This window comes from Oryctolagus cuniculus, chromosome 20 (genome assembly GCF_051225735.1).
Source record: "Oryctolagus cuniculus isolate XC-2025 breed Fujian yellow rabbit chromosome 20, ASM5122573v1, whole genome shotgun sequence".
NCBI lineage: Eukaryota > Metazoa > Chordata > Mammalia > Lagomorpha > Leporidae > Oryctolagus > Oryctolagus cuniculus.
The window spans coordinates 8,024,960-8,037,074 of NC_142886.1; positions in this window are offsets into that span (position 1 = coordinate 8,024,960).

Here is a 12,115-nt window from a genome sequence, read left to right on the forward strand (position 1 = left end):
CTTTGACAAGAACTTCCTGAAGATTTTTTAATCATTGTGACAGTAAGATTAGGTAATTGTCACAACTATGACCAGTTAGTATTGTCCTATCTTATAGGAAGAGGAAATTGAGGCACAGAGACATTTGTTCAAATCACAGAAAACGTTGGGTGCAAATATCACACCATTATGACTCCAGAGCTGACCCATTAGTCTACAGTGTTGACCACACTTTATGATGGCTTCAAAAAGTTCATAGAGTTCACATTATGAGAAACTTCATGAATTTCAAAAATTTTTGCACAAATATAAATGTATCTTTAATTGAATTTTTCACATTTTAAAGCCCTTGTATATTTCTGTGGTGCTCTACAGCTCATTAGTCCCTTTGACCTGCTCTCATTTAAGTAGACCAAGGCAGAGAAGGCTGCTGCCTGAGATGCAATCAACTCCAGAGGAAGGGATACCAGCAGTACTAGGAGTGTGGCCACAGGAGAAAATGGCTGATGAGGACCTCAATCCTCATCCATCCCACATGATCTCTCATCTTCCCAGAGGCAGAAGTGAAAGATCTGTCTTATGGTGCTAAGAGGTCTGAGATATGGAAGATGGGAACCCGTATTTGAAACCAATTCCTATGTTTTGAATCTTACTATACTTCCTTGATTTTACAATTTAAGGTCCAATTTTCTTAAGATCCAAACTATTTTCTGCTGTTTGAAGAATCTGTTTCTTCCCATGATGAGAGGTACAGTCCAAGGTAAAGCTAACCTTGTTCACCATGAACTTCTTAAGCTTCCCTTTCAGGCTTTTTGGTTCTTGGTCCTCTCATTTCTGTGCCCATGGCAATTATTAGAGAAAAGATCTTGCATGGAAGTTGATGTGTGAGAAATGCCCATGGTGTATTTTCATAAAATACTTAGCATTATTGTGGCCATGACAGTAGGAATCAGTAGAATGTAGGATAGAGTGTCACCAAAAGAGTAGGTTAAGTGTTGAGTTTGTTTTGCAAACCATGCACCACTCATTTCCTTTGTAAACACACAATGATCTGATGTCTCAGTTCCAAGAACTGTTAGCCTTCCTGACACCACAGTATAACTCCCTTTACCCTCTTCCAGATCTGCCCAACAATGTCCAGCCTGATACACCTACCTCATTCTGGCTTAGGTGCCATGTCAGGTTTAGACTGTACCTCCCAAGTTTCTAAACCAGTGAGAAACTGGGGGGGGGGGGTGATCTCTGTATGACAGGATAAAGAGCTGAATCTCAGGAAAATTCCTGTTTCTGTCTGCTGGTCACCACTCTTGAGACTGGGTAACAAAAAATAGTGGGGCTGGTGCTGTGGCACAAAGCGTTAAACCCCTGGACTGTAGCACTGGCATCCTGTTTGGGCACTGGTTTGAGTCCTAGCTGCTCCACTTCTGATCCAGTCCCCGGTTAATGTGCTGGGGAAAAAGAGGATGGCCCCAAGTACTTGGGCCCCTGGCACCCAAAAGGGAGACTCAGGGGAAGCTTCTGGCTCCTGGCTTTGAATCAGCTCAGCTCTGGCCATTGCAACCATTTCGGCAAGTGAACCCGTGGATGGAAGCTGAGTTTGAAGTCGTTATGTTAAGTGAAATAGACAGTCAGGAAAGGACATTTTGTTACTCTTCTTCTATGATAACCCTACAATAATTGCTTTCATAAAGATATAAATTGGTATGGGGTGGAGAGATGTCATCAGAGTTGGGTGAGGAGAGGAAAGGGAATTATTATCCATTGAGTACAGAGTTTTAATTGGGGAAGAGGAAAACATTCTGGAGATGGATAGAGGTGATGCTTTTGCAACAAGGTGAATATATTTAATGCCATTTTTAGTACACATTTGAAAGGTGTTCAAAATGGTAAGGCTGTGGCATTTTCCTATATTTTTGAAAAATAGAAAATCAAATTTGAATCTGTTAAAGGAAATGTAGGTTTGATATAGTTGTGTCATCTGTGTGTGGGTCTAGCTGCAAGAACAGCATGATTCAGGGCTCAAAAAGCAACATATGGGATCTATGTCTTGACAGCATCTCTCCTAAGGCCCCTTGAAGTAAGAGACAGCCTCAAGCACCTTCAGACTTAGACTACCACCATACTCGGTTAAGCAGAGAAGAGAACTTTCTGATAACTCCTACCAGAAACTTAAACCTACAAAGGAGAATTAGTTTTAAACTGACTGCTTTCACACCCCTCCTCATTTCTTTTTTAATGATAAAAGTGAAAATTAGGAAAGGTGATTCTAAATTTATAGGAAATAAATAATATAACATCAGACATACATGAAGAAAGCTACAATTACAATGTAACCTGAAAAAGCCATAATCAGAGATTTTCACACATTTCTATCACTAATTGATAAAACAGACATAGTAATTAAGACTAAAACATCTGAGCAAGAGAACAGATAACTTTGATCTAATCATACATAGAATTATGCATCCAAGAATTACAGAATATATGTCCCAGGCATACAGTGAACTATTGTAAATTTTTATGAAATTTGACAACATCACCAAGTAGGTATCCAGACTTTGATCATAATACTAGTATGTCCTTGGTAGACGACTACAGAAATCAGCCCCTGCAGCCAGGGTGTGGAATGTAGTGACAGGTTCAAGTCAAGACTTGTGCCCTGACACCGTCCTGGGGGAGTCATCCACATTTTATTACAGAGAAGTACTAGGAGAAGGAGTGAGAGTGTCCCCAAGGCCAAATGGAGGGGCAGTTTCCCAAAGGAGAAAGAGCAGAAGCATATCCATCCGTTCACTCTCTCATTTGTTCAACATTTCCTAGTGTGTTTTGTGCTTCAGTCATTGAGCTCAATGTGAGGATAAAAAGATTTCCATAGCCACAGCTTCTGCTGCCCCAGGAGAAAACAGTCCTGTCCAAGGGGGCAGATACACATATTAAGTTACTTCAAAAACTTCAGAGGGCCAGATATTTGATGTAGTGGTTAAGAATCTGCTTAGGATACCTAAATACCACATAGAGTGCCTGAGTTCAAAAGTCCTTATTTCTCTCCAGATTCTAGTTTCCTTATATTACACAACCTGGGAAGCAGCAAGTGATGTGATAGTCCAAGTGACTGGGAGACCTGGATTGAGCTGCTGGCTCCTGTTTTATCTTGGTCCAGCCCTGGTGTTGTGGACATTTGATGAATGAACCAACATATAAAAGATCAGTAAATATCCCCCAACCTTTCAAATAAAATAAGTTAGTTTAAAAGTCATGGAAAAATGGAACTAAAGGATCAGTGTCTTTTGGTGTAAAAAAGCTAATCCTAGTCATACAAAGAGGTCTTCAAAAAGTTTAGGGAAAATAGATATTAGGAAAAATATGGATTTCAAGACTTTTGCAGCAAATAAGCTTATCCTTTATTTTTATTTTTTCACACACATTCAAACACCCTAGTGTATATAACACAAAATGGTAAATGCTGTAAAGTTATGTAGAGTATTTTCCACAGCATCTAAGGGCTGCTTTCTTATGTATCTTCATGATTTCTATGACAGCAGAGCCTGCTTGCAGATATGAGTAAATTAGCTTTAAAATGTCTCTTCCCCCACCCCCGGTTGCTCCTCTTCCAGTCCAGCTCTCTGCTGTGGGCCAGGAGGGCAGTGGAAGATGGTCCAGGTCCTTGGTCCCTGCACCCACATGGGAGACCAGGAGGAAGCACCTGGCTCCTGGCTTCGGATCAGTGCAGTGGGCCGGCCACAATGCACTGGCCGTAGTGGCCACTTTGGGGGTGAACCAACGGAAAAAGGAAGACCTTTCTCTCTCTCTGTCTAACTCTACCTGTCAAAAAAAAAAAAGTGTCCCTAGCACTTCATGAAAAATCATGGAAGAGCTCAATGAAGTCTTATGTCTCCAAGCATTAGGTAAATAATTGCATTAGTTTTTTGACTCCTTTAATTTGCCAGATTAGAGAAAATAGGAAAAATGCCTTGATGTTTGTTCATTTTCCAGGGGTGTCATCACAATGTACTGCACCAGGGTGGCTTTAAACAGGTGCACTGTCCTATGGTTCTGGAGTATGCAAGTCTGCCATATGGCTATCAGGGCTTGTTCCTTTTGAGAGCTGTGGGGGACAATCTGTTCCTGGCCTCTCTCCTAGTTCCATGTGAGTTTATTGCAGTCTGTGGTGTCCTCGATTTGTAGACACATCACCTTGATCTCTGTCTTCGTGTTCAGCTGGTGTTCTTCCTCTGCCCATGTCTATTCTAAATACCCCTTTTTCATAAGGACATCATCTGAATTGGATTGTATCCCACCATGCTCTAGTATGACCTCATCCTAACTAATAACATCATAACCCTCCTTCAAAATAAAGTCACAGTTTGAAATATTGTGGGTCATGATTTCAACACAGGAATTTGAGGGTGAGGGGACAAAATTAAGCCTTGGCAATTACTGCCCCCTCTCTGCTCTATCTTCTGTGCTGCACACAAGTTTGAAAAAATGAAGTTGGAAGAACATCATCTCTGTATGGTACTATGCACGAAACAGAACAGACCATGTCTATGACTGCCCTGAATAAGCTGACTTGAAAATGTGTAGATATCCCAAATAAGTACAAACTCTAATGATCATGAATGTTGTTTTAAAAAAACATGGACAGGCATTTATCCTAGTGTTTAAGATGCCTGTTAAGACACCTGTGTCCTATATTAGAGTTCATTCCCAGTTCAAACTCCTGACTCCAGCTTTCTCGTAATGCAGGCCCTCAGAGTTTGTAGCTGATGGTTCAAGTACTAAGGTCCTTGCCACTCACATTGGAGTACCAGATGGAATTCCTGGCTCCTGACTTTGGCCTTGTCCATTCTTCGCTGCTGCAGGCATTTTGAAAGTGAACCAGTGGGTGGGAGTGCTCTCTCTTCTCCCCTTTCTTTCCCGATTCCCTTACTGACTTCCCCTCAAATAAATCAACAAAAGTAATTTTTAAAATTAATAAAGTCAAACCATCTTAGGGCTAAATAGGCCAAGAGATTGTCAGAGTCGGAGGTGTTGCCTCAACACCAGAAAAAGATTCAACACCCTTTTCATTAAGGCCTTGCTCTGCCATGCAAAGCTCTATACATGGGTATAGTATACTCATACTTCTGTAAAGAACATTTACTTTAAAAGCATATATAACAGGTTATACTTGAATATTTTGCATATGTATCGGAAAAAATCACAAATTCTATTTAATTCTTCCCACAACATAATGGGTTGTTGTGCATCATCTTTGGGGTAACTGCATGTGCTTTCTCAAAAGGTTTTATTTATATATTTGAGTGGTAGAGTCACAGCCAGAGAAGGAGAAACAGAAAGGTCTTCCATTCACCACTGATTCGCTCCCCAAATGGCTGCAACAGCCAGAGTAGGACCTATCTGAAGCCAGGGGCCAGGAGCTTCTTCTGGTCTCCCATTTGTGTGCCAAGGCCCAGGCACTTTGGCCAAACACTGCTGCTTTTCCAGGCCATAGCAGAGAGATGGATCAGAAGAAGAGCAGCCAGGACATGAACCAGTGCCCATATGGGATACCAGTGACACAGGAAAAGGCTGAGCCTAACTCACCATAGTGCAAGCTCCCCCATGTTATGTGCATTTGATACCAATTTCTAAACAATCTTTCTCTAACTACATAGACATGATTTCCTACCTCTATTCCTTTATCTTAATATTCATCCTCAGCATGAATGACCTTCCCACCTCTATTGCCCTCATCCAAGATTCAGCCACGTCCCCTGTCACAGATGAACTTATTCAGCCTAGTCCAACTCCTCTGAGCAACAGTATTCTTCATGATACAAGCAACTAAAGTACCAGGTGATTCATAAAAGTTAGAATTTTTGTTGTTTCAAAGTGTTTGAAAGCTTGGCTCTTGTTTACTTTTTTATTCTTTGTGTTTCTTGAGATTTATTGCTGGTTCCATAACAGTTCCAAAATAGCTGTCTTTGATTTAATCCACTAAAGAAACTATTCCTTTTAAATTATGTTTTAAAATTCAAAATATTGCAAATATTTTAGAAAAGTAGAAAAAATTTAAAACACAGTGCTCCCACAATCACTATTAATATGGTGATATGTATTTTATACCTTTTTAAAAATTTTTCAGTTCCTTTATATTTCTGTAATCAGCTACACTTACATCATCTCCTAGATTATACTCGGCAACAACATTCACTATTTTACAACTTCATCATTTTTAATGATCACTGATGCTGATCCTATGGTTTAGTTTGTGTACAACACAAAATGGGGGAGTAGAGGCTGAAATACTGCCTGCATCCTGCTCATCAAAGCACACATCTTGCCTGATGTGGGCCTTCTTCACAGGAGAGGCACTTTTTATTGCACAGATGTGCTGTCCACCTGCTGAACCATCTACCTGTGAGTTGTCTAGTTGCAGTGATGCTTTACCCAAATTCCCTTATGGGGGAAACTTTTCTGAGGTGAACAAAGTGCGTTCACACAGTAATGGACTTGGGCATGGGCCTCCAACTGCACGCTCCATGGCTTGCTTACCCATTTCCTTGGGCAGAGATCAGCTTTTCCAATGTAGTGATTTTAGGGTCTAAGTTATCTCAGAAACTGTCTTCATAAACCTTTCTGTGGTAAAAAAAAGAAAATAATACACCAAGGAACTATCAGATTGGAAAATGCATTTGTGGAATATGAAGACTCACAACTCTGGATTCTGAGTTAGAACAGAAAGCATTGATGTTGTTCTCTAGAAGGATTGGATAGCAATGGTTGAACTGCTATTTTGGGGACACATGAGGGAAAGGGTGACAAGGTGCTTGCTTTCAACAGTCCCTTCTAGCTATGTTCTGGCATCTCAAAATGAGCATGAGTGTTAGAAAGGTTGTGAACAAAACCTTGTGAACAAAAGTTTATTCCTCATGTCTAGTAATGAACAAAATCTCTCTTACCCCCAAAAGGAGGGCCTAACCAGAATATAATTATCCCAACTTTTACACCATGAATTTAGGAACCAACATATGCTTGCTGATAAAATATAGAATTTCCAGTTAAATAAAAACAATATATGGCAGAAGTATTTCACTAGACAAACTTACATTACAAAGTATTCATTGCTTTTATAAAACCTGAATTAGGAGTATATCCTGTATTTTTTAATTTAATAATTCAGGCATGAATGAAGGAATTTCATTGTGATTAAACAAGTGTGCATCCGACAAGCAAACAAAAAAGCCTGTCATTGGGGGCAGGCATTGTGGCATAGCTGTGATGCTGGCATTCATATGGGCACTAGTTTGTGTCCTGGCTGCTCCATTTCAGACAGCTCCCTGCTAATGGACTGGGAAAAGTACAGTCCTCTAGAACAGTACAGATGAAATCAGAGGAAAATGAACCCACAACCTGGGATGCCTGCAAAGTTCTCTCTCTGCAGGTTATTTGCTCCAGCAGATGTTATGGGAAGCAAGTGTGGCCTGCATGCTTTCTGCAGACTGAAGTGAACTGTATTTGGTACCTTCTGTGTGCCAAGGAGTTCCGACATTACTTATTTGCCACTCTACATAATTAGCCTCACCTGGAACTCTGGGCTCTCCTGCTTTGGTTGGGTGCCTGGGTAACCAACACACCCTGCATCTGCCTCCAACTTTGGGAACATGTGTGTACACAGGGGAGTGAGCACCATCTGTGCACTGGGCACACATGAATGCATGCACATGTGCTTGCAAGAACACCTTTGTAAATGAGGCATACATCTGTGTGTTAATGTACAGGTATGAGCATATTTGTGTGCTAGGAACATATCTGTGCATGTGAACATCTGTGTGCCAATACATTTGTGTACCAGACACATGTCTGTGCATGCACATGTGTGTGTGTGAGAGAGAGAGCACATTTGTGTAACAGGCACATACCCACACATACACATGTGCTTGTGTGAACACTTCCTTGTACCATGCATACATATGTGCATACAGGTGTGCCTATATGAACCCTCATGTGTACCAAGTATCTTTACATGCAGCAGCCTCCCAATGTCCCTCCAAGTGTGATGCTACTATTTAACCCATTTTCTAGATGAGCACAATTCTCAAGAGGGTAGGCAGTCTTGACTAAGATCTCTCCACTGCAGTGAGGAACCCAAGCCTTAGCTGTGCAAGCAACTCAAGCCCAACACTTGAGCCCCAGTAGAGACTACTCCACCAATACTCACCTGGTAAGTGACATATCAAGGGGTCCTTGCTCACATTTGTCTGTATCCCACTACACTGATCCATAAACTTTTGAGGAAAGAACTCCCGCTTGCTGACTATGTCGCTCCTATCACTGACAAATGTTTGTCAAAATGAGAAATAAATTGACAAATTTTCTCAACAGGTACTGTGTTCAGTTCACTGAAGTCTGGTTACTCACTCGGAAAATCGCTAGCCCAACAATCTCCCATGACCCACTGTCTGTCCAAATGAGAGCCTCACCCAAGTGCCAGTTCCCCAAGCTGCCTGTAGCATCAGACCTCACCCCCTTGCCTATTCAGGCTCTTTCCACTCTTGACTTTCACTGTTGCCTGTTTCTTCTTCTCACCACATCAGGCCAAGTGTCTGTCTCCCACCACAAGATCTCAGATCATAGATTCCCAACTTTTCTCCAACTGTCCATGAGTCACATAACCTGAAAATCTAATAACTCGTATCAGGATGTCCCTCTCTCCACACAACAAACAGATGAAGTCAAAATTCATGGCCTTGAATACTAGCCACCTTCACTCTGCTCCACTCACTTTTCTACCAAACAGCCTTTTCCTTCACTCAACTGTCACTTCCCCAACTGCACACCTGGATATGTTCTTTCATCACTTGGACCATGATAGTGCCTCTCTGACCACTGCTAACATCCAACACAGGCCTCCACTCCCTTACATCATTCCATGCAAGGGGTCTCTCAGGCATCTCAGTTCTTGTACTCCCTCTTTTACACATGAATTTACTTCTTAGAAGGTATGTGCTGATTTAATAACCTCAAGTGCTTTCTAAAGGAATTGAGACCATTCTGAGCTTTATTATCTTTGTGTAAACTTGCATATAGTTGCTATTGCCATTTTGTGGTATTTAATGTAGTTTTAGGATAATGACTTCACATACATTTTTGGCAATTATAATCAAGGAGGAAGCCCTTTCCATATTCACTTTTTTGCATAAGGCGCATAAGCTCTCAAAGGGGCCAAGTTACTCTCCCACTATCACACAGCTCATAAATTTCCTACCCAGGAATGGAACATCAAAAGCAATGTTAAGAGGGAAGTTTATAGCAACCAGTGCCTACATCAAGAAGCTTGAAAGACATCAAATAAATGACCCAATAATGAATTTCAAGGACCTGAAAAACAAGAACAAACCAAGCCCAAAATTGGAGGAAAGATATTATTTATTAATAAAATCAGAGAATAAACAAACAACATTTAGACCAAAAAGATACAAAAGATCACTGACAACTGTCTACTTGTCAAAGCCAACATACTGAACCACTTCAGGACTTCCCATCACCCTTCTCTACAGAAACAGCAAAACCAGCCTGCAGCTCATTTTGTTCTACTTTGTCTCTGACTGATCCCCATGCTTTCTCTTTCTACTCAGGTTTACCACTTGTGTTTTAAGAATTTAGAAAAATCATTAAAAGAGAAATATCATTCAATACACATCATACTGAACATTAGGGCTCAACAACACAGCACACTGTAAAGGATCAGTTGCTTGCCCTCATGATCATGTGGCTTATTGCCACTGCCCAGCATTGCAAGAGAGTATCATAGCATAGACTACAAGCCTAAGGAAAAACCACAATTAAAACTGGAAGTATATCTTCTATTGAATATGTAACATTTTTGTACCATCATAAAGTGGAAAATGACTAACTGAACTCTCATCAGGTGAGAAACATTTCTATTCTATTTTTCTTCTCTCCTAAAACTTCATTTTAAATATTTATTTATTTTAAAGTCACAGAGAAAAGGAGAGTGAGAGAGAGAAAGAGAGAGATCTTGATCTTATGTCTGCTGGTTCACTCCCCAGATGGTTGCAGTGGCCAGCACTGGACCATGGAAAATGTGCATTATACAAAAAAGTATACATAGATTTCAAGTTTTTGCACAAAAACATGATATATTTGCTGGAATTCCCTGCACAAGTGTGGGAGACCTGGAGGAAGCTCCTGGCTCCAGGCTTCAAATCAGCTCACTCTTCTCTCTCTCTCCCCCTCTCCCCCTCTCCCTCCCTCCCTCCCTCCCGCCCTCTGCATCTCTGCAACTGTACCTTTCAAAAAATAAATAAATCTTTGGGAAAAAAAGAAAAAATATTCCAAACACATAGATGTTTTCCAGATGTACTAAGGTAGAAATAAGCAGAGAATATTTTCAAATTGCTTATGAAAAGCCAGCATTACATGGACGATGGTGCAAGTTGACCAGAACTTGAAATATGAATTAAGTAGAATAAGCCTTTCATAAACAGATGCATATATCCATAGTATTCTTATAATAAATTAAATCACATGAAAATATAATGAAGAACAAGTGATATACAAGAAAAAATGTAAGAGGTGATTAACATTTTTAAACAATCCATGTAAATTTTCCAATTAAGTGAAAATTCAAGAAGAAAATCACATGACCATTTAGATTGAATGTTGAAAGGCATTTAAAAAATCAGTATGACTTTAAAAAAACACTGTTAGCAGTATAGTAAAAAAGTAGCTTCCTTACTCTGATCGAGATTGTTTAAAAAGTATCCTACAATAAACAACACAATAAATACAGGATCGTTTACAGCTTTTTCTCTAGAAGTAAGCCTAGAGCAGGCGCCTCCACTATCTCCAACTTCTTATTGGAGGAGTAGTGGGGTGGGAGAGCAAAAAGAAAAAATAAGGTGTAAAGTTTTCTAAGCAATAAAATGTCCATATATTAGTGATAGAGAGAATCCACAAAATCTAAAAACAGATACAACTGATAAATCAATTTAACAAGATTGCTGGAAAGATCAATATTTTTGAAATCCACTAGAGTACCATACACCAGCAAGAATCAAATAGAAAATATTAAGGAGAGTATGCAGAGTAGAAAACAAATACTGACAGGAGAAAAGGGGAAAAAAGGATTAAATCATGGGATGTCTTTCAGCTTTCTTCCAATCAATATTAAACAGTAACACAAATGACCCTACAGGAAAATGAGTCACAATACTAAGAAAATGAAGCCCAGAGGCCGACGCACAGAACTGTGACTCACTGAAGCAGTTACTGCACCGAGAGCTCCAGCAGGGACCCATCAGGGAGGACAGGGCCACAGGAGGGACCCGGCGGGTGCAGGAGCAGAGAGGAGAGGCCTCCCGCCTGGGGAGGTGGAGTCCGACCTGCAGCCAGGCCTCGCCTCCTGCTCTCCCACCCAGCACAACCTGAAGTCAGGGGCCCATTGCCGTGAAGGATGTTGATGGGCTGCGTCCTTTGTGAGGTTGTGTGCGCGCTCACGGCCACGCACGCTGTCCACTCAGGCACGACGACGTCCACGCCGCGTTATGACGCGGCGTCTTGACACCACATTCATCTTACAGTTCTGGGCAGGAGCGAGGTGCTAGGAGACAGCTCTGCAGGCGCTAGGCTCCCGAAGCAAGTCGGGCTCCGTGGCCTCCACCTTCATCACCGGGGGACGCTGGACACCTGGAGCTGAAAACCGCGACGTGGTGAGTGTGTGCGCCCAGGTGTCGGGAGAGGCGTAAAGCAGCCGTGGAAGCTGCTGAGAAGCTGGCAGGACGCGGGCTTCCCAGAGGTCGTCTCCGAATCTGTGGTGCCATATTGCCGCTGGCCCAGCGCTTCCCTTGGTCCCCTCAGACCCGGGGGTCGGGGTCTGGACTGCCACCTGGGACCCCCGACACCCTGCCCCTTCCCTGCTCACAGCGACTTCTCGGCCCAGAGCCTTCCCCGGGCAGCTGTGTGGCAGCAGCCCCGCATCTCCCTGACTGTGCAGTGGGTACGGGGTGGTCATTAGGGAGAATGTGGGCTCCGTGTGTGGGGTGCCTGTGGGACGGGAGCTGTAGTTTATGCAGCCCTGGGCTCCTCCGTTCTTCCCTGCCGGGACCTGATTCCCCCCAGTTTTCTAAAT